Genomic DNA, 26,893 nt, shown 5'->3' with positions numbered 1-26,893 from the left:
GCATCAAATAAGCAACCGACACCAAAGGATAAATGTAAGCAAAATTTCAAACTTGTTTGCTTTAATTGTCTCAAGGAAGGACATACTACTAATGTGTGTAGAAATAAGGCTTACAATAATTTTCCTTATTTTCTAAACAATAAGCCTAGGTCCAATAGATTCAATGGTAACTGTTATGCATGCAACAAGTTTGGGCATAGAGCATTTGAATGCAGGTCCATAATGCACAACACTGGGAGATATCCTCAAAGGATTCAAGGAGTTTTTCTTGAATCCTTTGTGAACCAGAATCCAAACTAATATAATGCCTATGACCATCAGTCAGGTGGTGATGGCTATCAAGCACAAACCGGTTAGAGAGCAACCTATTTGATTTGCCATGGTAGCGGTCACACTACTGCAACATGTAGGAGGAAGAATGGTAGAATGAACAATGGACCATGGAGAACACCTGGAATGGTATGATATCATTGCAACAAACTGGAACACCCTGCCAGAACCTGGAAAATGAGAAAGAACCTATCAGATGATATACTGGTCACTCTGGAAGGAAAGATTGATGTTGAAACCATTCAACCAAGAATGAAGAAAACATGGAAAAAGAAACCTGAAGAAGTGTCACAAGATGAACCGGTTTCTACACCTAGTGTAGAAGTCTCTAAACCGGCAAACTGAGCTTCAGAAAATCTTAGGGGGATCAAATCAGTGAAATATTTCAAACCCCCAGTTTATATTGATAAAAGACCTTAACCGATATGTGTTACCTGTCAATCGACAGAAGACCGGAAATGGTAAAAGGCAAAATTAGGGTTTATGCCCTAATGGTGGAGCATTTATTATGGTAGGTGAAGAATTCATTTAAATGGGATTTTCAAGTCATTTTCACTTATCAATTTGTGAGCGAAGAAATTTTCAAGTGCAAAGCAACCAAAGGTGATTCAACTTGCAATTCAGAGTGAATTGAAATCTAGCAAAATAATTCTAAGGTGCTTGCAACCTATCCATGAAGAATACAAAGCGGTAATCTAGCAACCAAAGTGGTGTGAAGAGAAGCTAAATTTTCAAACCCTAAATCTTGAAATTCTGAAGGTATTTCTTAAAATTCTTGTTTATCAGTTAATAATGGCTTCTACATTGCACTCCAGTTCTAGTACACCTGTCGATTCATCGGATTTTATCCAATGGAAGATTAAATACAATTCCCTATCCCAGATACCCACTGGAGTTATAGTGGAAGGTGATATTTCAGGGTACATTGATTCTAAATTGGAAGACCTAGGATCTCTAGCGATCCATTCCTAGCTAGGTCTGTTTTGTGGGGATGACAAAAAGATCAAACTAGAATATAGCATCCTGGACAGGAAGAAACTTCACAATGTGGTGTATTTTCTTGAAGAATTCATGGAAGATCAAATCCACATCATCCTGAGTAGAGTGCATGGTGACAAGATGTATCTCGAGAGGACACATGACATTACGCCTGAAGCTATTCATGCCGTCAATAGTTTCTGCAACACTAGTGAGGTACCTGCCCTAAGAAAAGTCATCAAGACTGAAATGAATAAGCTCACCAGTTCTATGAGCGACCAACAGGGAATGACCATCAATACCATCAAGGATGATTTGGTCAAGTATGCTTGCATGGTGATCAGATATCGAACGCTCTATGCTAGTAGAATAAACTCTGTCTCTACTGCTGTGGTAAATGTCACCTATAGAATGATCATGGAAGATGCATCATTTGATCTATGCACCTGTATGTAGAAGCAACTATTAATAAACTTGAAGTCTATCAAACTGGACAGTGCCCTAAGATTCAAATTTGGACAACTTTTGGTAGGTCTATTTTTCTACTTTCAAGGCTATTTTCTTGGAGTCAGTGATATTCAATAGTCTGCTGACCAATTGGTTACCAAACAAATCAAGGAAAGTCTCCAAGCAGTGGGCACCGGATATCCTGAGGTCTTGAATAAATATTTTGATGAATTTAGATAGAAGATGAGCCAAAGGATGAGGATATCTAGAGATATCATTAAGAAGTATGAAGAGGACATCTACTTTACCATCAGAGTAGATGAGTGAATAATGGAGGCAGTTGAGCCCAGAAAAGAAAAAGTTGAACCCATGGGATATGAGGTGATGTATGACATACTAGATGGGTATGCCTCTACCCTACTTGCCTTGTCTCTTGATCCGAAGAAGAAGAGAATCGACACCTACTTGGAAAGGATAAAACTGGTTGAAGAACCTTGACTGAAGAAGGGAAAGGAAGTGCCCTCAGTATCGGCACCGGTTACCTCAGCAACTCCTAAAGTGACCAAGCGGTCACCTGCCAAGAAGAAACCAAAAGTTGCACCCGCCAAGATTTTTGAAACAAAGTGGAAGACTAAGAGCAACTCACTAGATTCTGAGGATACAGAACCTGAAGTGTAGCCTAAGAAGACTGGGCAAATAAGGAAGAAGGCAAAGACAACCAACAATGAACTGGCATTGTCAGCACCTGTAAATATAGACATTTCCTCTTACAAACCCTTGACACATTGTCAAAGGAATATCAAGAATGTTAGGAGAAAAGTGCTAAGTGATTTAATAAATCACTTTGATGATTTTAATGATAATGAAAAAGAGGAAGTTGAATAGGAAGTCATCCAGTATTTATGTATTAATGACCAGTCGCCATCAGAAATTAGATTGGTGACACCAGACTCTTTATACAATTCTTTAGATAACAAATGGCGCATTGCCATTGAAAAAGAACAAGAAATAAGAGAGAAAGTCTTTGCAAAATATTTTCCTAATGTGTCAAATTCTGAGCTCTATGAAATTATGGATAAGAACAAAGCGCTCTTCTTTATAAGAAGAAGAAGACTCTGGATACTGGGAGGCAGAATTGATGAAGTGAAAAAAGACATGCATCTACATATGAAAATTATTGTCCATACTTACCAAGTGTCTAAAGCCAACAAGAAGGTTGAACAGGAACCAGAAACCAGAAAACCGGATGAGGTATATGACAGTGAAGGACAACCGGTTACTGAACAGGTGGACATTATTGATGTTGATGCTTTGGATGGTGAAGATGTCACTCCATATGCAGCAAAGAAAAAGGTTGATAAAGAAAAGATAGACAAGGAAAAATGGGATAAAGAAAAAGCTGAGAAGTAGAAGCTAGACAAGGAAAAGGCTGATAAAGAGAAAGTGGAAAAAGAAGAAAAGAGGAAACATGATGAAGAGAAGAGGAAACAAGAAGAAGAGAAGAAGAAAGATGAGGAGAAGAAGAAAGAGGAGGAGAAGAAGAAAGAGGATTAGGAGAAAAGGAAAGAAGAGGAGAAAAAGAAAGAAGTGGAGAAGAGGAAAGTAGAGGAGGACAAGAAACAAGAAGAGGAGAAGCGGAAAGAAGAAGAAAGAAAGAAGAAGGAAGAGAAGAAAAATCATGAAGCTAAGAAAAGGGAGAAATAAGAGGAAAAGAAAAGAGTAGAAGAGAAGAAGGAAGTGGAAAAGAAAACACAAGTGGAAACCCCAAAGGCAACTAATGATCAAGCCAAACCGACTGACATCACCAGTCCTATTGACCTCCAATCTGCAAACAAATCAGAGATGCTCCAAAGTATTAAGCTTGCACAAGAGCAACTGGAAGCATTAAGGAGGAAAAAGGAGCAAGATGTTATTCAAACTATAGTTGACACTCTTACCAATTTGATTCCCGGTACTACCCTCCCCAGTACTGATTCCTCTCTGGCCCAACTAAACCTTCTCTGTACAGTTGTAGAGGACCACGTACAATGCCTAGAAGAAGTTGTTGGAGCTAATGCACTGAAGAAGCATCAAAAGGAACTAAACACTACCTTAGTGAAGAAACTGAACAAGCTCTAGTCTGAACTTCTGAAACAATAGAAGAACATAAGAGATGCTATGGATGAGGGCAAGCTACTATTAAGCAAAATCAGCCAACCTCATCTATTTTGTGATGATGTGCTTGCACAAAAGGATAAATTGCAATCTGATTTGTAGGCATACATAAGCACCTTTAAGATGCCCTATGATTCTTTTACTACATATGGGCAAATTGTGCACTAGTTTCATCTCCAGTCTGCCATAATAGAGTTGGAGATTATTAATAGGACTAGATATTTTCAAAAACTTCAACTAGTTTTATTACCTAAACTGCAAATTCTTCAGAAGTGCTTTCTTAATCTGGAAGCATTAACAACCACTCAAGAGATGAGCACAATTGAAGCCATGGAAGATCAGGTATCCTAGATGCAGACAGAAAGGAAGGTTTCTACCTCATTACTTGAGTCATGGTCGTTATCCATGAAGACTTTTTTGTAGGATTTTAAATCAATTTTTGATAAGTTTCACTCATTATTGTCATAAACACTTATATATTTCAATGATAATGAGAAACAAGGATTATTCTGTAGTACTTTGTCATTGTTGGAAAAGGGGGAGTAGTATCTAAAATTTTGATGAATATTATGTATACTTTCATGTTATTTCTTTAAGAGAGTAGTATACTTTGTATTTTCTGCAAAAAGGGATAGTGTATATGCTTAGGGGGAGTAATTTTGATTATGGCATATTTTTGTTGTAAAACACTTAGATGTCAAAATTTTCCTAAGTGTTGCCATCAATGCCAAAGGGGGAGATTGTTGGCATTTTGATGATGTTGTGATTGTCATTGATGGACACACACTTGCTTTGAGATCACTTTTTGTATGTATGAGTTTTGCTCAACCAGTATTTGTTCCAACCGGTATTATGTATTATAGTCTTTACGCTATCGGTGTTTTGTAGAAAGTGTTTACTGATCTCAAGCGTTATGAAGTCACAAAGTGGTATGAAGACCTCAAGTGGTTCGAGGATCCCAAAGTGGTACAAAGGAACAAAGCGGTTGTTAACACTTTTTCCAGTCTTCATTTTGACAACCGGTAATCGGTAAAATGTATGAACTGGTAATACTCTATGATGAGTTACCTACTGGTATTTTTGTGATGGGTTATCATCCACCGACACTTTGGTGGTGATTTTGTGTCATGTTACCAAATGTGTCTAGATGCACTGAACCTAGGAACTTCCAATGTGATTCTATTAGACTGACATGAAATCAGATTCCTTTATAAGGACATCATGTCTAGGGTTTTAGTTGTTCATACGGTTTTAGTAGTGCATGAGGTTTTTGTATGTCTGATTACAGAAGAGAAGATTAGGTCTATGTGAAGGAACAAAGTGTGGAGATATTGAAGACTAAAGTAATGCTAAATATGCATTAATAATGAGCTATCAAGGATCTAACCAAGCATATCGTGCTAGTATCTAGATCACTCACTTGTTGATTATTCACATCTTCGACAAGTCTGAAACCCTTAACCGGGTAGGCCTGGCAAATCCTTTGTAAATCCTCTAACAAGGTGGTTCACAACTATGGATCTGAAATCCTCTCACAAGGTAGTCTTTAACAAGACTTATCTCCTAATAGAGATCTAGATTCCTAATAGGATCTGCTCTATCAAAGAACATTGTATGACCTTAACCAGTCTGGTTACTATTCTGCAAATAGTTACTTGTGAGTTTCAGCTCACCGTGGTTTTTCCCATATGGTTTTCCACGTCAAAACTTCTTGTGTTATGGTGATTGTGCTCTTGTGGGTGAATGCTTTATTTTCTATTTGATTTGCATTTGTCTTAACTGATTTGTTAGTAAATCTGTTACACCGGTTGACTGCTAAACTATTTAAGTGTTTGAGTTCAGTATTTTTTGGTATACTAATTCACCCCCCCTCTTAGTATTCATCAAGATCGTAGTTGAAGGATTATTGCATTGATAAGAAGGATGAACAATTGGTCTACAACTTATTGGGAAAGCTTCCCTTAGAGTATGCAACATTTGTTTCTAGCTTTCAAACTCATCACTTGACAGTGGGTAGTTCCTTCACTATGCCTACATTTTATTCATTCACAAAGATGTTGATGTTGGAGCAGTCTATGTTGTTGAGCATGGAGATTCTCAGATCTTCAAAGTCACAAGCTTTGGTAGCTAATAAAGGTAATAAAGAGAATCAAGAAAAGGATTCCAACAAGAAGCAGAAGCAATATAAGCCTAAGACACAACAAGATAAAGCACAATCTTCCTCTCCACAACTAAAGGATCCTACTTCCTCCCCTAAGGGCAAATCATATAAGGAGAGGTTTTGTTATTTTTGCAAGAAGAGTGGTCATGATGAGTATCATTGCTACACTAAGCAAATTGATGAACTGACCAACATCCTTAAGAAGAAGAACATTTATTTACCATCCACGTATAAGAATACAAATTCATCTCCTTCCCATTCCTCGTAGTCAAAAGGTAAGGGGCAATATCTTTGTGCTACTACAAGTCATGACTCAAGGAAATGGCTTATAGATTCAAGGTCTTCTCATCACATGGTATCTTCACAATCTACATTCTCTTCATTTGAGCCTTGCACCATGACAAAAAATTTGATCGCAATCATACATGCATGGATGTGATCGGGAAAAGGGTCTATTGCCTTGGGAATAACACCTTCAATGATGTGTTGTGTGTACCCCATCTGATAAACATTCTTCTTTCCATCTATCAAATCACTCATGGGGAAACAAGGAAAATTGTGGAGTTCACACCTGATTCAGTTATCATAAGAGAGTAGAGATATCATTTCTATAGGGGTGGTTGATCATGAATCTCGGTTATATTCCTTTGCAGATTTTGTTCATATTGATGGAGATGATTCTTCACATGATGATCACACTTATTATGATGATTCAAATTTTGAGAACTTTGGGTACTTGAACTTGGGGATTCTCACATGTGACCCCATTCTTGAGCCTTGCATTTCATCTCCTCCTATTGATATCACATCACATATTGCACCTGATGATGCAAATGTTGCGACGGTTTTTCCTTCTTGTGATTCAGTGCAACAGGGTATATCTTGTCTTCCAGCTTCATTGAAAGTTTTTTTGTGGAGTCCTACATTGCAGATTTGGGAGACATCATTGATGAAATTCATCTACTCTTTGATGAAGAGGTTGACATGATTGTGGATACTTTTGTACAAAATTTGGATGAGGTCTCTTTATTATTAGACGAGACATGTGAGTCTCTGGATCTTATTCTACATTCATCTCCACTAGATCTTGGAGTGATTTTTTTAGCAGTGTGTATCAGTACACCACCTTTGGAGGGGGTAACTTTTAGCATCGACATGGGGTTTCTTGAGCAGTTTTTCAGATACTTCATTCATCATGGTCTTTTTTCCTACCTCTTCCTTCATTATTGGGGAGACTTCATGGATACACCATTGGTTTTGTTCCTTCCCAAGGGGAGGAATGTGGTTCGACAATCATGGAGAATTTTCCTCATTCAGTTTTGAGCTTCTACCATTGGTGAAAATTCTCCATTAAGGGGTGGGGCTACTCATTCTCACTTCTTCTCTCATATGGGGGGGAATTTTTCCTCACATGGGGTTTTGTCCTTCACATACTTCTTTGATAGTTCTTTGTATAGTTTTCATCTCTCTTTTGAGGGAGGGGTGGAGGGGGGTGGGGGGTTTTCCCATTGGGGTTTTCTCTCTTTCCCCACTTTATGGGAGATTACATTGCATTTGTACATGGGTACCTAACATGGCCTTGTAGCTAGGACCCATCTTGATTGCTTGGTTGCATTGTAGACTTAAGTACATTCCCCTAAGTTGCACTTAAGGGGGGGTGTTGGTGTAATTATTTATTCATGTTGGATATAATTACACTTTACTCAAGTATACTTAGGTACATGCATAACATTATAGTTTGCATATGAGACACTTAGGGAGATGTGCATACATTGGGAGTGTGCATGTAGGAGAAATTACATCTTTTATGGTGTGATATTGTTGTTACTTTATCATATCCACTTATTGTGGGATGATAATTCCACCTTCAGTGAGTGATCCACCTCATATGAAATATTTTACTATTTCTCCTGTGTACCTTTACCTACCCTTGCATCTCATTGAGCCACATGTCATCATTGTGTGCTCTCTTGTCTCTTATCCTTTCTTTTATAAGCAGGCTCATCATACATTTTATGTAATTCTAATGATCCAATTGATCACATTTTGCTCTTGATTAGAATATAGTATATTCTCATCAAATCTATTTGTCTCTCTTTTGTGCTATTCAATGTGATCTTGATCTTGGCTATTTTCAACCAATGCTTAAATGGTATCAGATCCATTAGGGCTTCACTGATTAGTATTTTTCAAGAGCTTTTGGAGCATTCTATTTTTAGATTTGGGGAGCTGCACATTTTGGGAGTGTCCTATTGATTAGTAACAAGTTTTTGGTTGCTTCCAATTCAAACAATTATTTGATATCTTCTTCTAATTCATCTAATTTTGGCATTGAGACCTATGAGGCCCCACCAACTCTTTTTGATATGACATCTCTTTATGGTTTGGTTTTTCACATTTTAGCTGAGAGTGGGTATAATGGCAATGGGTGTGGTGCAAATGAACAAGGGATTAAGGTTCCCTTATAAAATAACATACATGAAGCTTCATTTGGAATTGGATATGACCCTTCAAATCCTACCAAATCATCTAAAATGCCATCTCTCAATGTGAATGGTATATTTAATAGTGATGATGACTTCATCTTAATTAGATCATCCTCTAAATCTCTCAACACTCATTCCACTCTTAAGGAAATCATGATGGTTGACAAGTCTCTTTATGAATCTCCCCAAGAGATTTCCAATCCCACTTATGAGGCTTTATCTTCTATCCATTCTAATATCCTCTCTTTTAGAAATAAGGCCCTAATCAGTTATACATGTCCCTCTCCTAAGAATTCTTTGATGTATGAGAAAATTTGTGTGCAAGAGGAAAATGACTTAGAGGCCTATTATTCTCCTAGAGGATAGCTTATTGATCAAGACAATTCAAACTTATTATCTATTACTACGTCATTTATTCCTCATGATAAGAGTGAGTCATCCTTTAAGTTTTTCAGTTGGAGTCCTAATCCTTCTAGTGATACCTCAGTTCAAGTCCTTAGTACATCTTTAAATCCTTTTTCTAATCATAAAAGTCAAGTTTAGATAATTGGTTGAACTCTATGAACATGTTGAACCATTTTGAACCGGGTTCAACAGGTTCATTTAGGTTCCATAGGTTCCAAGATGTTCAGGGAGGTTTTTCATACTAATGTTTTCTCTAAGTGTCTTGCAGCGGCTCTTTTAAAAAGTTCCTTGTTCTGTGATATGTCACTTTATTATTCGTCGGGTGTTGAACTCATTGAACTAAGTTCAAGAGGTTCAAATATGTTCAACATGTTCAATATAGCACAAGTGGTCAGCAACTTGGTATTATTTGTTTCGGCAAAATTCTCCTTGAGCGCGACGTACATCTTGAACCACTTGAACACCCATGAAGTCTGTTCAGGATGTTCATATGTGTTCAATGTTGGTGGGCCCCACAGGTTTTAATGATTTGATAGTGCATTCATTGCCAAATATGAAGAGGTAGAACCATGTCTTAAGTGACGTCACTCCTTGGTTTTTTGAAGTAAGTAATGCGTGTGAGGTCTAATCCACAAACTTGACACACTCAGACTGAAATTTGGAATTATTGCATTCAATGTTTTTGTATCATTGCCTTCACTAATAAGGTATGAAGGATTGTTAGTACTCTGCATTTGTTCATTGCTGCTATGTTTTTGTTTTTCCTGGATAGGAGTCTTGCTTGCTGATAGCCATCATCTGGTTGTTCAACTATGAAGGTGAGTCTTTCCTTGTCCTCTCCAGTGGTTTTTGCTTGCATTTTCTCTCTTATAGAAAGTTTTTCTGTAATCAATTTAGGCTTATTGTTTAAAATTATGAAGTCCACGATGCATTTGTTTGGGAACGTATTTAGACTAGCATCCACTAAACCCATAGTTAGTGATACTGATCTAAAAGGGGAAAACCTTGAGGTGTCAAAAGAAAGGGTGTTCAAGGGAATTGACAAGCCTTTTGGTGTGGAGATTCTGAGTAGTGGTCTCGTAGAAGCCACAACTTTTCCCCCAACCATTCCTTGTCCAGAGTTGATTCGAGAATGTATTGCTAGATACGACCTAGTGTCTGAAACCATTAGGAGAGATAATGGTGAAACCCTTCTTGCCATAAATCATGAAGTAATTTCCTCAGTCTTTGAGATACCTGATTACCAGTTCTCCAACTTTTCTCCTGCTCAGTCAATCACTGAGTTCAACGCAGACAAAACTGGACACCGAAACAATGTAGCAAAATTCTGGTTGAAGGTTCCTCAAAGAGGTGGTTAAAGGTTACCCAAGAATCCTAATAAGAATCACATGTTGCTGCATATTCATGACATAATGCTTTTGTTGCACCAAGCTAGAGGATCCACTGAGGCTTATAGCTTCGATGACTGGATTTATTATTATGTGCAGCTAGTTTTAGAAGGAAAGCAGTATTTGGATTGAGCTGAATTGATCGCTGATTCAATGAGAGAACAACTGAGTTTGGCTAAATAGTTCAAACAAAAATTCTTTATGTCTTCATATCTCTTGTATTGTTTGGCTTGTGTTAAAGAGTTGGCTGGAATACCGAAACAACTCACTGAGGAGGATGTTCCTGTATATGAGTTCTATCCTATGCTGCAAAAGGATAAAGCTTTACAGGATTTCAAAAGGTTGCACAATGTTTTCCTGGGTGATTTGTGTCATGAATTGAAGAATACGAAAGCTAAAAGAATTTTTGATGATGTGCAGGCTTTGATAAAGAGGTTTGGTAGTTTTTATATCCAGTTTCCATGTTTCTGTTACATACAGGTGGGTGGTTTTGAAGAGGAACCCTTCAAGCTCCCTCACTTAAGTTCAGATTGCTTTGTTCTAGTGGAAGTATGCAAGCAACTAACCTCTCTAATAAAAAAGGCACAACCTAGGGACAAATGGGAAGGTCATTTTCCCATACAATTGGGTGTGTTGTCCTGTAGTTCAATGTCTGATGCTTTGAGTATAGGAGCAAACCTCCGAAATTTCAATTTTTCTCTGTATTCTGAAAGGAAAGGTTTTGATAGCAAAGGATTTTCCCGAAGTCTTGGTCTAATGCCATATCTTCCCATGCCACAATTAGAATATTTCTAGGAAGATTGTACATATGAACTTGAAATATTCAAAAGGGAAAACATGAGAGTGGTGTTAGAACAAGTTGTCTCTTTATAGATAAAGTTGGATACTAAGGGGCTCGAAGAGGATTATCTAGAACTATTCGAACTAGGGTACTTAGCCCATGTAGAAGCTAAAATGCCTCTAATTAACTGGGATGAGGAAGAGAATGATGATATACAATTAAGGACCAAAGGAGTTCTAGAAAGAACCATGGCATGGGTGGCCAATAAGAAAGCATTGAAGTCAGGCGTTAAGTCTCATTCTGTGAGAAGTAATAAGGATCCTCTACCTTCACCAAAGCGTCTTTCTAACAATGCTCCTATTCGTGCAGGTAAGGATAACAAATCGCCCCAGCTTAGACACAGGTCTAATTCAACTTTGTATTTTTGTACTCCTTGGCATACCCGGTCACGAAGTGCTGCCCAAAGAAAGATGGATCAGGCAAAGGATACAGGGGTGAAAGATGCCATGCTTGATGCCCAGATATTTGAAATTGAAGACTTGGATGGCGAAGTTTCTAGTGCCTTGGATTCTCATACGGTGACTATGGCTATGACCCCACCTTCAAAGATGATCAAAGGAACTACTCATTCCAGTGCAACTCCTAAGTGGTTGACCACCTTAGTGGACAAGAAAAGGAGTTTTCTTCCTGTGACTATTCCGATTCAAGAAATGGTTGTTAAATACACATAGAAGAATCCAAAGCCGAAGAGGTTCAAGACTGCCGCTCACCTGAATAATGATGAGGAAACTAGAAAATGGGTTGCTGAAATTGCCTCGTATAAACCCAAGGATGAAAACAAGGAGTCTAGCCCTGATGATTTCAAGATCACAAAGGTTGAATTGGGAAACATGAGCAGAGACACAGACAACCACTTCTTCCAAGTGTCGGGAAAGAAAATGCTCACTAGGTCGAAAAAGGATGGATGAGAAAAGAGAGAACTAAAGCGACACATAAATGTTTTGGCCCAGTTCATCGATAGTATTGGTTGCCTTGGGGCACTTCCAATATCTCATTCTATAGAGAATTTTGACCTGACTTCACTGGAAAATAAAAAGTTGATGAACCAAGTTCAAGGAGCCAAGAGTATTGCTAGAGCTGTGGAGAAATGGATTGAGGGGATAATCAAGGACGACAAGAAGTACATTACCGACTCCCAGAGACTATGTGATGAAATACAGGGTCTTATTTCCGAGGTTCAAAATCAGCTTGTGCTGTGGGAGAAGGAATAGCACAAATGGCAAAATATCTTGCCTCTGTTTGCCAAAATAGAAGAATATGGAGTTACCAGGTTTTTGACTACAAAACTGAATCAAGCTGGTTGCGGATGAATGCCAGCTTTTTGTGCTAAAGAAAACCATAATGTGGTGAGTGCTTACCTTCAAGTCTATGATTACCAATGCAAAGACCTCTGTTTACTAACTCCAGGATCTCCAATGCAGCATAGTCAATGATAATAAGGTGGTTAATCCTGACCATGATTGGCAGTTGGAAATTTGCAGGTTGGCATGCAAGATGCAATCAGATCTTTCTGGATGAACATGGAGAAGATCAGGGCCAAGGGTAATTTCATGCCGGAAGATATAACCAGGGTGGCTAGGATTGAGTCTATGACTTTCATTGGAAATGATCAATTGCCGAAACATTCCAAGAAGATGGTGCAACACATGTGGAATAAAGAGGTGGTGAAGGCGAAGCTCAACACGATGAAAGTTCTGAGATAATCCATTGTTCAAGAACTCACAACTGCTCACGATGCCTATGAAAGCGGAGAGGATGATGATGATGGAAATATGGCATAATGCATTAATTTAGGGTTAGTTTCCTTTATTTTTGTAATTTCTCATGGTTATGCAAAGATTTCGGGACATCTATCCCAAAATACTTTTTGTTGGTTTCATAACTATTTACGGGGGGTGGTCAAGTTTTCAGGGAGACCTCCCCTGTTCTAAACTATAAATTAAAGAAAAGTAGAGGGTATAGGGGTTAGATTTGGTTACTAATTTTAGAGTTTTGGCTCCGTTTTTGTGTATTTTTTGTTTTATCAAAGGAAGAATCTGACTGCAAAACCTGGAATGGAAGAAGATTTGTAGATGTATTTTCATGCCTTTGTTGCATAAGAATATATATATAGACTGATCATATTGTTCTTGGGAGAAGGAAAATCTGTGTGTTTTGAATCTGAATAGATGCATGTCTTTGCATATGTTTATCTGATCAAATAACAGTAACGATCTTTCCATTACAGAAACTTATTATTCTTCTGATGTTCTTTCCTTTGAATGATTGTTTACTTTTAGAGAAGATTCATGTTCAGGGATGGATTTAGTTTCTTAAATATGTTCATTCTTTATTAAACCTATGGAAATAGTATATTGAACTTTGTTTTAGTTGCTATCGTCTCATCTATTGAAAAGATAGGAAAAATTGCTTTCTTCTTTTTGAAACATGTGTGAAATTTTGGCCTTTCATCCAAGAATGAAATAGGCAGCCTTACAAACTTTTGGGTTAAAAGCTACTATTCAAAAATAAATAGTTTAGAGCATTCCTTGAAAAACTGAGATAGGGAGCTGTACCTATGCAAAAATTCAGAGGGAAGTGATTTGATCAACACTTACCCAACTGTTTAGTGAAACAGTTGTTCTTAAAATAAGGTAACAGAGTTCAGGATTGATCATTCATAAAAAGGACAAATCTGTTCACTAACAGATTTTTGGCGACTCTGCCGGGGAGCGAAACAAAGAGAAAACCAAATATTCAGTAGTTCGGTATACTATAGACATAACAAATTGAGCCCATAATCGGCAAAATTTCATAGAGTTCGCTTTGTCAACGACACAGTTCAATAATTTAGGAAAACCATTGAGATTGAGTTTCGCTTGAAAGAGCTTAGCATTCCTAAGGGTGATAACATTGGATTCTTGTCCATATACTAGAGCACAAAGGAGAGAAGGAATAGTTGATAATTGTTTCAAAGAATTGCAAGGGTTTTCTTTCACCACAAACTTTACTCCTAAAAGGAAAACTAAGAGCAAACCTTCTTCTCCTATTAGAGTTACTCCTATACCTTCTTCTTCAAATCCTTAGCAAGCACTAATGCTTACTGAAGTTCAAGCCCCTCCCCTTGTAACTATTTATCCTGTGTTCATTATGGCTCAACCATGCGGTGCTGCTGTTGGAGATCTTGCCCTCATAGCTCATAATCCACTTCCAAAAGGGGCAAGGGATGTTTTACCTAAATATAATGGAGATGGAAAAGTCTCAGTTGAAGAGCACTTGAATTCTTTTAATGTGGCCACTGGAATTCTAGCAATCCATTATGAGGACATGGCTGTTAGGCCCCAAACTCTCACCGAAGGGGTAGCAGAATGGTTCAACCATCTGCAAGCAAGATCCATAACTGACTAGCAAACGATGAAAATTTCTTTTGAGAAAAGGTTCAAAAGTGTTGATGATGAACATTTGCTACTGGCTCAACTCACACAAATGAAAAAGGAAATTCATGAGCCAATGAGGGATTATGTAGCTAGGTATAATAAGATTATCCACAAAATTCCTCAAGCCAAAAGACCAATTGTAGATAATCAACAATGTTTCTTCATAAATTCCATGCCACTTGACGTGGGTTTCCACCTTAGAAGAAGTAGGCCGACTGATCTAGAGACTGCACAAAATGAGGCTATACAGCTTGAAGATGATCTGATAATAGTCAAAAAATGGAGGAAAGATATACAAGCCCCTCAGGGCCAATCTCAGGCCTCTACCTCTTCCACTGACCCAGTTGTTTAGCAGCTTGTCAATGATATGATTTCTCTGAAGAGGCAAATACCCAAGCCTAGAAGCTCTTATCCACAACCTTATCAGGATATAAGCAAGAAAACTCCAAATCAATATAACTATGGACGATCGTTGCAATTGCCTGCTGTATCACAAAGATTACAAATAGAGGCACCTCTTGACAAAGGTGTCATGTGTTCATTCCATCTCACCACAGATCACAATGGGGGTTCTTATCCTGATATGATAAGACATGTTCAGATGCAAAACACAAAAGATGAATTAGGTGAGTTAACTGAAGTAGAAAGAATTCAAGAGGTACCTGGCGACTCTGGAACATTCTACCTTGAGTATGAGTCAGATTCGAAAAAAGGTAGTAACATTTTGGCAACCCTTGAAGGTCCTTCATGTGCAATTCTAACAAGGAATCAATGAACTTCCTAGGCTTCTTCTTTTGTGAATCCTTCTAGAAGCAATTTCAAAGGTAAAGATCTTCCAAGTAATAGCTTTTCAAAGATCCCTGAAGTTAGGATTTTGCAAAGGAACCATGAAGATAACAATAGCTCTTCCTCTTCCTCCTCCTTTGACATCATTGAGTTCTGTAAAGCTTCTACTGTTCAACTTCCTACTACTAAGTATTTGAAGCTAAACCTAAAAGAACTAGATAAACTGGTCAAATATGTTAAGGGAGATTCTTCTTCGGAGTCCTTGGTACATGGATGTGTGGAGAATAGTGATTTAGCTACTACTGAAAAGTCTTCATCCATCCCGTTCTCATTAGCTAACTTGGCTGATCCCTATGCTTTTCATGATGCAAAAAATGGGCTAGAGGTTGAGATTCTGAAACCTGAACCTTTCTACATATCCCTTCTCTTGAATGGTTAGAAGCTTAGCAATTGCATAATAGATTCAGGAGCATCAGACAGCATAATGCCTTCACCTGTGGCTAAGTCTCTAGGTTTGACCCTCACTAAAACATTTGGGAGATGTTTTTCGATGGATGGGAAACACGTTCCTCTTATTGGATAGGTAAAAGACGTCTAGGCAGTGCTAGCAGCATGCCCTAATAAAAGAGTAAGATTAACTATCCTGGTTGCTGATATTCCCGCAAGTTACGGAATGCTTTTGAGTAGAACTTTTTGCAAGGACCTTGGAGGTGAAATCAAAATGGATTGCTCTGAGGCCATTATTCCCTTTGGAAAATAGAGAATCAAGCTTGAACCCGAGCCTAAAAATATGTACACTATTTTTCCTTCAGACAACTCCAAAGCCCAGATTTTGTTTCAAGAATGCGAGTTTGGAAACTATCTCATTCTTGCACTTGGTGAAAGGGAACCAGAAGAGGCTGTTGATGAACTTGGCAGGTTATGGCAGATGGAATTTGATGGAAGCTACACCAACTCTGACTCTAGAGTAAGGGTAGTTTTGTTGTCATCCACTGGTAATATTTTCCCATTTTCTTTCAAGTTGGTTTTTAAGAATACTAATAATACCGTAGAGTATGAGGCATTATTATTAGGATTAAATGAGGCTAGATGTAAAGGTATCAAATTGCTCAAAGTTAAAGGTGATGCAGAGTTGATTGTCAGATAGGTGAGAAATGTTTATATGGTTAAGAATGACAGATTGAAGCATTATAGAAATAGGGTTTGGGATGAGTTAGAATTCTTTGATGCTTTCTTGATTGAAGCCATTCTGAGGGAACAAAATAGTAGGGCAAATTCGTTGGCTGTTTTAGCTTCACTTTTATTACCACATCCAGACTTTAAGGATAATTCATATAGGATTGAAATGATTTATAGGCCCAGTGTCCCTGATAATGTAAATCATTGGCAAGTGTTTGATGCAGATGCACAAATCAAAGATTTCCAAGAATGTGCTCAGTCATTTTCCAAATCATACTTTGAACGTTCTAAAAATGTCTACAAAGAGTTTAGTCCAGATCTAGAGGTTGATCCTACAAATAGTTTTATTCAGCTCAAAGGCAACAAAATTTCGAAAGGGATAGTGACTCTGGAGAGGTTTTTCACCAGAGATGATGCATTCATGGGCAAGAAAGTTCCCAAGGATGATGGAAAAGGAAATTGCGAGAAAATAAATTTGGGCGATGAATCCTAAAGAGGGGAAAATAGATTTGAAAGGTAAACTGATCAAAACATAACAAAATAAACATGCAAAATGCTAAAATATCATTAAAAGACCATTTGACCTTGCTATTTCACCTTCTCCTTCGGATTCAGCTTGGTGAAGTGAAGGTACCCCTTGATAATGCTCCACTTGATGTGCTCCTTTGATTGTTGGATGTGGATGGCTCTCCAATATTGTGCACAAATGATAAGGATGAATGATAAGGATGAGATGATCAAGTTGCCAAGATGATTTCCCTGGCTCAAAAGGGCAGTATAAGCTTACTGGATTTCAAGATGTTTAGAATGAAGGGATGAAGCCCTAATTTTATAGGAAGAGGAGAGGAAAATGGATGGCTAGGATGAATTCGAGATGAAGGGCTAAGATTTACTTGTGAGCTCACACAAGGTCCAAGAGAGGGTGTGGAGACCAAGAAATATGCCTTAAAGGCATTTCGTATCTCCACACTCTACAAGATGCATTGGATGAATTAAAAATTCTCCAAAAATGGATATTATGGGGATTAGAAGAATAAAAAGGAATTAAAAATTCCTTGGGAGAGTGAAATGCCTAGAGGAATGTGAGATTTTGAAAATCTTACATTCATCTAGAAAAAGAACATTTAAAGCTAGTGGCTGGATGAAAGGACAAAGAGTTGACTTTGTGGCTAATCATGATGATTAGCCATTAATGACTCATTAGGAGGGGGATTAGAGGAAATGTTAGGTGGGATTTATATTTGTAGGAGAATTTGACTAGGAGAGAGAATGAGTGGAGGGAATAAAAAATTAGAAGAATAATGTTAAGTGAGTTTAGGGAGTTTCTAGAAGAATTTATTAGGTTAATGATGAATTAAAAAGATGATTTGTAGGAATCATGTAGGTTAACTAATTAATTGAAATTAATTAGCTAAGAGGAAGATTTGTGAGGATTTGATTTTTTAGAAGAATAAAGAAAGGGATTGATTTATTAAATAAATCAATCATATGCTATAGTGACAATATTAATTATATTTAATTAATATTGAGAAGAATTTTAATTGACATAATTAATTAATTAATTATGTAAGGAATTAAAAATAATTAAAATAATTATTTTTAAGTTTCTACATTTTGCCCCTCTTTGAAGCGAGGTGTGATGACGCATTGATTCAAAGAATAATCTTGTTTTGATGTTGATATTGGTTTGATAGGATGCCCCGACTCTTGATTGATATATTACTGTATGGTGATGCCCCCTCAGGAGATCAATTGAGGTATTTGATCTTTTGAGTTTTGCGAAATTGATGTCCTGATAGATTTGATGTGATGAAAAAGCAAGTTCTTTGATTAGCTTGATTTCTTAGGTTGGTAAGATTGAAAAATTTTGATCGATTCGATTGATAAGATCTAGATTCAGTTTGGTTTCAAGAAGAATTCATCCTGTATAAGACAAAGATGATCAAAGTGTCTGGTTTTAGGAAGGATTCATCCTGTGTAAAATATGATTGATCACAACGTCTGGTTTCAGGAAGGATTCATCCTATATAAGACATGATCGATCATAATGTCTAGTTTCAAGAAGGATTCATCCTGTATAAGACATGATCGATCACAATGAACATCTAGTTTTAGGAAGGATTCATCCCATATAAGACATGATCAGAGTGTCTGGTTTTAGGAAGGATTCATCCTATATAAGACATGATCAGATCACAACATCTGGTTTCAAGAAGGATTCATCCTGTATAAGACATGATCAGATCACAATGTCTGGTTTCAGGAAGGATACATCCTGTATAAGACATGATCAATCACAACATCTGGTTTCAGGAAGGATTCATCCTATATAAGACATGATCGGATCACAATGTCTGGTTTCAGGAAGGATTCATCTTGTATAAGACATGATTAGATTACAACGTCTGGTTTCAAGAAGGATTCATCCTGTATAAGACATGATCGATCACAATGTCTAGTTTCAGGAAGGATTCATCCTATATAAGACATGATAAGAGTGTCTGGTTTCAGGAAGAAAAATTAGGGTGGAAGGGATAAATGAGGAAGAAAAATGAAGTAGTCATGAGGTATTTGGAAAGAAGAATATGAGATGTGAGACCACGGAGGAAAATAGGGGCAACTGAGAACTCCGTGGAATTATTGAGTTTAGGATTTGATGGAATGATGGTGAGATTTTGTGCACAACAAATGTGGAGAGCCAACCTAGTTTTATGTTGCCCTGAGTGACTTGCACCACTGATTATAGAAATCAGGATGCCATGAGAAACGCAGGGCATGGACTAACTCTACAAACAAACAGGAATTTCTTGCACACAACAATGCAAGTGTTAAGAAACACTAATACAAAGTTGTGGGTTAGTGCAAGGAAACCCTCAAACACATCGATACCTCTTGTACATGAGAAGGTAAGTGTTGATAAACACTAGTACCAAGTCATCGGTTTATACAAGAAGGATCCAAAACATGCCATACTATAAAATATGCCCCAGCATGCACCTATCATAACATACCTGGATATGGAAGAACCCAGGCAGTCATAAATAGTGGCAATCATAGGGCAAAAGATGCAAGCCTATATGAAAAGATCTAACAAAATCTAACAAGTCTCTTCCTTGAGACCAAATGATACCTCTTGCCAAGAGTAGAACTAGGATGGACTTGGGATTGTTTCTCAAGACTTCTTGAAGCTTATACAGATGCATAAAAGCTCAGTTTCATTGGGACATTTCTTGTTCATGACTCAGCCGAAGACTCATCATCATACGCATGTTTTATTGGGGCGCAGAAAAGAAGGAATGTTGTGCATGGGTGGGCTGGATGGAAGATGATTTGTAGTATCGACATGATAGACAGTGGATCCGGTTATTTACCTTGGCGCCTGCACAGAGGTTTTCACCAAGATACTTGCCCATAGCGCCACGAATTGTTTTTCTTTCTTTTTTTGATTTTTTTTTTTTTTTAAATTTTTGTATCATAAGGTGCCTATTTGCCAGGTTTGCACCAAAGTTACGATTTTTTCAGGATCTTTTTTCTCATTTTTTTGACAATTTAAGACTTTTCGAGGACTAAGCATAAAACCTTTAGAGGTGCATGATATTCATTGGATCATCCAAAGGATCGCCTTTAGGAGTAGCCAACTGATAAGCTTATGATCCATATTTTGCTGTGATTACATATGGTCCAAGCCAATTAGGCTTGAACTTGCCTTTCTTTTCTCTTTCTTGTAGATTTTTCTAATTCTCCATGAGGAAAAGAACACCAACTTGGAATTCTTAGGTTCTGACTTTTTTATGGTAACTCATGTGCAGACAGTTTTGATATACCTAGAGATGATTCAAGGCCTTGAGGCGCCTTTCATCTAACAATTCTAGCTCTTGTAAGCAGGCAATTCTATATTCTTCCTCTGGTAGGATGTTTTGTAGCGATACCCTTAGAGAGGGGATCTCGATCTCAAGGGGAAGGATAGCTTTGGAACCAAATACTAGGGAATAAGGAGTGGCACTTGTGGGGGTATGGATGGAGGTGCGGTAGGCCCACAATGCAGGATGGATTTGGAGGTGCCAATCATGGCTCGCTTCATTGATTGTTTTTTTGAGGATTTTTATTAGGGTTTTATTAGAAGCCTCAGCTTGGCCATTGCCTTGGGGATAATATGGAGTGGAGAAGAGGTGTTGGATGTTGAATTTTTGGTAGAGTTCTTTGACATCCTGGTTTTTAAATTGTTTACCATTATCTATGATGATAAGTTTTGGGATGCCATATCGGCAGATTAGGTAGTTCAAGATGAATTTGGATATTCGCTTGCCGGTGGTGAAAGTAAGAGGGATAGCCTCTACCCACTTAGTGAAGTATTCGGTGGCAGTGATTATGAATTTATGTCCATTGGAAGATGAAGGGTGGATTTTCCCAATGAGATTGAGCCCCCACTGTGAGAAGGGCCATGATGTAATGAATGGCTGCAATTCTTGTGATGGTGCATGAATCTTGTCACCATGGTGTTGGCAAGTGATGCATTTCTTCACATAGTTGTATGCATCTTCTTCCATTTTAGTCCAATAGTATCCTGTTCTCAAAAGTTTTTTAGCCAATGTGAGTCCACTTGAGTTTGCCCCACAGATGCCCTCGTGTACTTCGTGTAAAGCCCATTCAACTTCTTGTTTATCTAAACACCTTAGGAGGGAACCATCAAAATTCCTTCTGAACAAGGTGTCTACAAGGATGGTGTAATGGGCACATCGGCAGATGAAATCTTGTTGTTGGGTTTTGGTGAGATGTGGGGGAATGGTGTTGTCTTTAAGGAAAGTGAAGGTTTCTTGGTACCAAGGGGACTCTGGACCAATGAGAACACACACCATTTCAGATTCTAGTAGGTCGTATGTAGGTATAAACAATTGCTCGACCAAGAACTCACACTTCTAACTGTGTGTTGGCATTTGAAGGAGGGAGCCAATGGTGGCCATTGCATCTGTAGCCCTGTTGTTTATTCGTGGGATTTAATCAAACTTGATTGCCATGAAATGTTGTTTAAGATCTTCAACCATGGTACAGTAGGGAAGGAGTTTATCATCTTTTATCTAGTATTCATCATTGACTTGTTTTATAATGAGCTAAGAATCACCATAAACTTGTAACTCCTTTATTTTCCAGTGGATAGCCAAGCGTAAACCTGTGATGAGGGCCTCGTATTCTGCTATGTTGTTGGTACATGCAAAGGCTATCTTGTATGATTTGGGGATGCCATCTCCTTGAGGCATGACCAATAATATTCCTACCCCCGATCCATTTTGAGTGTAGGAGCCATCAAAATGCAATTGCCATGTGGAGGATGTGGTAACAGTCATAATGAACTCATCTAATAATTCTATGAGAAGAGGGTGACCACTTGGAAGTGGAGCTTCAGCCAATTGATCTGCAATAACTTGTCCCTTGATTACCTTTATGTCCACATATTCAATGTCAAACTCACTTAGGAGCATAACCCATTTAGCCATTCTGCCAGTGAGAGCGGCTTTTGACAGGAGATATTTAAGTGGATCAATTTAAGCAATTAATTTTGTCTTGTTGTTTAGCATATAGTGTCGTAGTTTCTGTGTGCTGAACACTAATGCCAAACATGATCTTTCAATGAGGGTGTAGTTGAGTTCATATCCTACCAACGTCCGACTGATGTAGTAAATGGCGCGTTCTTTCCCTTGATCATCTGTTTGCGCTAGTAATGCCCCCAATGCCACTGTAGTAGCACATATGTACAAAATGAGGGGTTTTCCAGGGGTAGGTGGCATCAAAACTGGAGGTGATGCTAGATATTCTTTTGATTTTTCAAAGGCCTTTGACAGAGGCAATCCCATTTGACTTTTGTGTCTTTACGTAACAGGTGTGCAAATGGATGGCACTTGTCGGCTAGCTATGAAATGAAATGCCTGACAGACTGGAGTTTTCCCTAGAGACTGCGTAGTTGTCTGAGAGTTTTTGGTAGAGGCATTTCCATAATAGCTTTTACCTTTGCAGGATCAACCTTGATGCCTCTGTGGGAAACAATGAATCCTAGTAGTTTTCTCGATGTGACGCTAAACACACACTTTTTGGAATTTAGGCGCAACTTGTATTTTTCCAATCTTTCGAAGATCTGTTTTAGAATAGGGATGCGCTCTTGTCTTGTCTTGGATTTGCCTAGCAGATCATCCACGTATTCCTCCATAATTTTGTGCAAGAGGTCATGAAAAATTGTTGTCATTTCCCGTTGATATGTAGCTCCAGCATTTTTAAGGCCAAAAGGCATGACCCAGTAACAAAAAGTACCCCATGGTGTTGTGAATGTGGTTTTATGCTGATCCTCATCTGCTATCTTGATTTGGTTGTATCTAGAAAACCCATCTATTAGCGATAGCATTTCATGTCCTACTGTAAGATCCACAATCATATCTATGTTTGGGAGTGGGAAATTGTCTTTAGGACAAGCTATATTTAGATCTCGAAAATCTGTGTAGATGCGGATGCCCCCAGCAGGTTTGCCGATAGGTAGAATATTGGAGACCCATTCAGTGTAGTCTATGGGTTTGATAAATTCTGCATCTAACAACTTTTGAATTTCTGCTTTGACCAAGAGAGCAATATGTGGGTGCATTTTGCAGAGTTTTTATTTTACAGGTTTTGCATCTGGGCAGACGATGAGATTGTGAACCACCAAGGTAGGATCCAACCCTTGCATATCAGAATAGGACCATATAAAATTGATTTTAACCTCTATAAGGAAGTTGATGAAGTCTTGTTTCTCGATTTCAGTGAGGGATTTGGCAATGAGCACATTTTTCGGAATGACTTCGGTGCCCATGTTGATGCTGTCTGTTTCTTCTATCAACAAATTTGATTTGTCCTGTGGAAGGTAACCAATGGTAGGGAGGTCAAATCCCTCATTGTCAAGTGCCTTTTCCAGGTTTTCACTTTCAGATACGCCCTTTGTTTTAATTTCTTGTTTATCCAAAGGCGCCTCAGGGAAGTTTTCACCTAGGAAATCATATCTTTTTCTTTTATTATCTTTTTTGTGGATAAGGGCATTGACTTGACTACCAAAGTATCCCTTTTCGTGTAGTTGAATACCCTCAGTTCTATTACAATCTTCCATATTTTGCGCTATTAGGAGAGTAATGAGAGCATTATCGTCGGCACAGATATCTAAAGTGGGTTTGTCTCGTTGGCCTCAGTCAATGAGTTTAGGATGGACAAGATGTAGCTCATGTGAAGTGGGAGGGGTTAGGGGGGTGATGGTATTGATGTAAGCGTCAAAGAAGGTATCTTTCTCATATTCATAAGGCATTTCATGGAATTCCTCTTCGTCAATCCTTTCGATATCCGAAGAAGGACTAGAAGGGGCACCGACGATAGTAATCTTAGGCACCAGGGTGTACCCCAAGCCTCTGTTGTATCTGTAGGAGATAGGATTTATGGGTGCTTTTCTTCCTTTCTCCTCTGGTCCCAGACCGTGTCCTTTGTAACCCATTTCTCCTCTGGTCCCAGACCATGTCCTTTGTAACCCATTTTTTCAACTATGGAAAATGCTTTTGGGTACATTTCTTTGGATATTCTTGTTGGATCATCATCCTCTTCCCAGTACAGCCATGAAGAGATATTTGCTTCGAGGTTCTTGTTACCAAGTGGGCCCCATTGCTAGAAGGTGGTGTTTTGGCATTGCATGACTAGTTTTGGGTCCTTTTTTAGCTCTTTTGGTTTTCCAAATGACTTAGGAGAGAGAGGGAGGTTGCCTATAATAAGACGTCCTCCAGTTTGTATTCTCCACAACCATTGTCCAAGATCTTGATTTGATTATTTGGTTGGGATGATGTAGAGGCAACATTTGATGTGTCAGATGGAGGCATTGGTGAAGGTCTATTTAGTGGGCAATGATACAGATGCTTCCCCTCTACTAGTTTGCAATATTGAAAAGGTTGGGGATCACCTTTGACAGTGATCACTTTTCCATTATAGGGGAATTTGATGTATTGGTGATAGGTGGAGGGTACGACCTGCAAGGAATGAATCCATGGCCTCCCGAGGAGAATGTTGTAGGGGAGATCAAGATCGAGTACTTGGCAAAGGGTTTCAATTGTAATGGGGCCCACTTGAAGAGGTAAGGTGATCACGCCCTTTGAAATTCTTTCTGCATCATCATATGCCTTTATTGTGATCCTTCCTGATGTGTCTTTTAGATCCTTAGAAAGTCCCAATTGTTTTATCAATTTGTATGTACATAGATTAAGCCCAGATCCACCGTCTATTAGGATACATTTGACCTTGTGCTTGTGGATGAGAGCTTCGATGTGCAAAGGTTTGTTATGGTCCTCATCTGCGAGAGCATCTTTGGAGTTAAATACAATGTGCTACTGGGCAGCAAGGTTTCCAATGAGGGTTTGAAATTGGGTGGCATTGATGTTATCAGGAATGCATGATTGGAGAAGGGCTTGTTCCAAAATTTCTTTATGGACCGGAGAAGTCTTGAGAAGTTCCAAAATGGAGATCTGTGCGAGTGTCTTTCCAAGTTGATCAAGGAGGTCATATCGATAGGTGGAAGACATGGGTGGGGGGTTTGGTGGGGGAGGAACTCCTTGGATGGTGACTCTTCCTTGACATGTAGTTGCATTGCAGTCATTCTAGAAATGGGAGGTGGAAGGTGTGGCACCTTGAATGACTATTCTAGTTGGATTTGGTCTACTTTGGGAAGAAGGAGGATTAACTCCTTGGATGGTTATGACATTGACATGATTGTCTATAGGTTCAATGCGACTTACTTAAAAATCAAAACCGATTACGTGATTAGCGTAGTCATAACCCATTGCATTAGATGATGAGCCTTTTCCTTTATCATGCTTTGGGAAGGGTTCCTGGTACATTTTGAGTTTGTCATTGTTATTACCAGGTTTTGCATTTGCTACCTCAATCTCACCTCTATCAATGAGATCTTGTATGTAGATCTTCAGTTTCATACACTTTCATGTATCATGTCCCTTGATATGATGGTATTCACAATACTCATTTTCATTATACCATCTTGGTTTAGGTTGATTGGGATCAAACGAGCGAGTGATTGGAAAAACCACTATACCTGCTTGGACAAGTTTTTGAAACACCACTTCAATAGGCTCAGCAAGAGGAGTGAAATCTCTTGGAGTCCTGTTATTCGATCGGGGTGATCGTCCCTGGATTGAGACATTGTTGTGAGGTTTTTGAGATTGGTTTGAATTGTTTTGATTGTTGAATTTATGAATATTGGTGGTGGATTTTGGGGGAGCGACCATGGTTTGGACCCGCTTTGCATCAGTTACACCATCATTGACCATGTTTTTATTTTTAGCCGAGAATTTTGGCTTGTTGTTATGATAAGAGGAAGAACTTTGTGATGACTTCTGGTAATGTTTCAAGGTTCCTTCCTCCAACAAGACATGTTTGAGGGTGAGGCCCTTATCGGTCAATTTTTGGAAGGATTTGATACATTGAGATATTAAAGGTCTTGAAAGTTTAGGCACCAAGTTCTTTTGAAATAGTTCAATTTGATGTTGTTCTGGCATGTCCCACTGGAATTTTTTGATAAGATGTCGCCAGCTTGTTAGGAAATTGGTGAAGGTTTCTCCTGGCCTTTGTTTTGTATTACATAGGTCCATCATAGAAACATCATTACCCATGTTGTATGCATAGTGGGCCACACATTTTTCTACCAAGTCTAGAGAAGAGACAATGGAACCTCATGGTACAGATGAGAACCATGTCAGGGCATCTCCTGTGAGACTCTTGGGAAAGAGTCTGTGAAGATAAAGGTCACTATAGGAGACTTCTTGACATAAAATGTGGAATTCTCGAACATGATCACAGGGGTCTCCTTTACCTTCATACTTGGTGAATTTAAGAATCTCAAATCCCGTAGGATATGGTGCAACTGATATAGATGAATCGTAAGGACAAGGGCAAAACTCTTCGAACGAGTAAGTTTCTCTTTTATTAGTCCTTTGTTTCATGTCCTTGATGATATTTTTCATGTCTTGAATTTCCTTGATGAGGTCTTGTTGTGGGCTTTGATAATGGTGAAGTGTATTTGCCCCAAGAATTGGATGAGCCAAAGAAGGTGAACCACCACCAATATATTGATATGATGAGGAGGTGGGAATGTGGGATGTGATGATCAATGTCACTTGGGTTTGAGTGACAGTTGGTTGTGGTCCACAAATGGTTGTGACGGGATTGAATACGGCCCGGATAAAATTTGTGACATTGTTGGGAGGAAGGGAAGTTTGTGGAATAGAAATTTATGGTTGAATAGAAGGAGGTGGTATAGA

The sequence above is a fragment of the Cryptomeria japonica genome, chromosome 5, assembly GCF_030272615.1.
Source record: "Cryptomeria japonica chromosome 5, Sugi_1.0, whole genome shotgun sequence".
NCBI lineage: Eukaryota > Viridiplantae > Streptophyta > Pinopsida > Cupressales > Cupressaceae > Cryptomeria > Cryptomeria japonica.
This window is presented reverse-complemented; position numbering follows the sequence as displayed.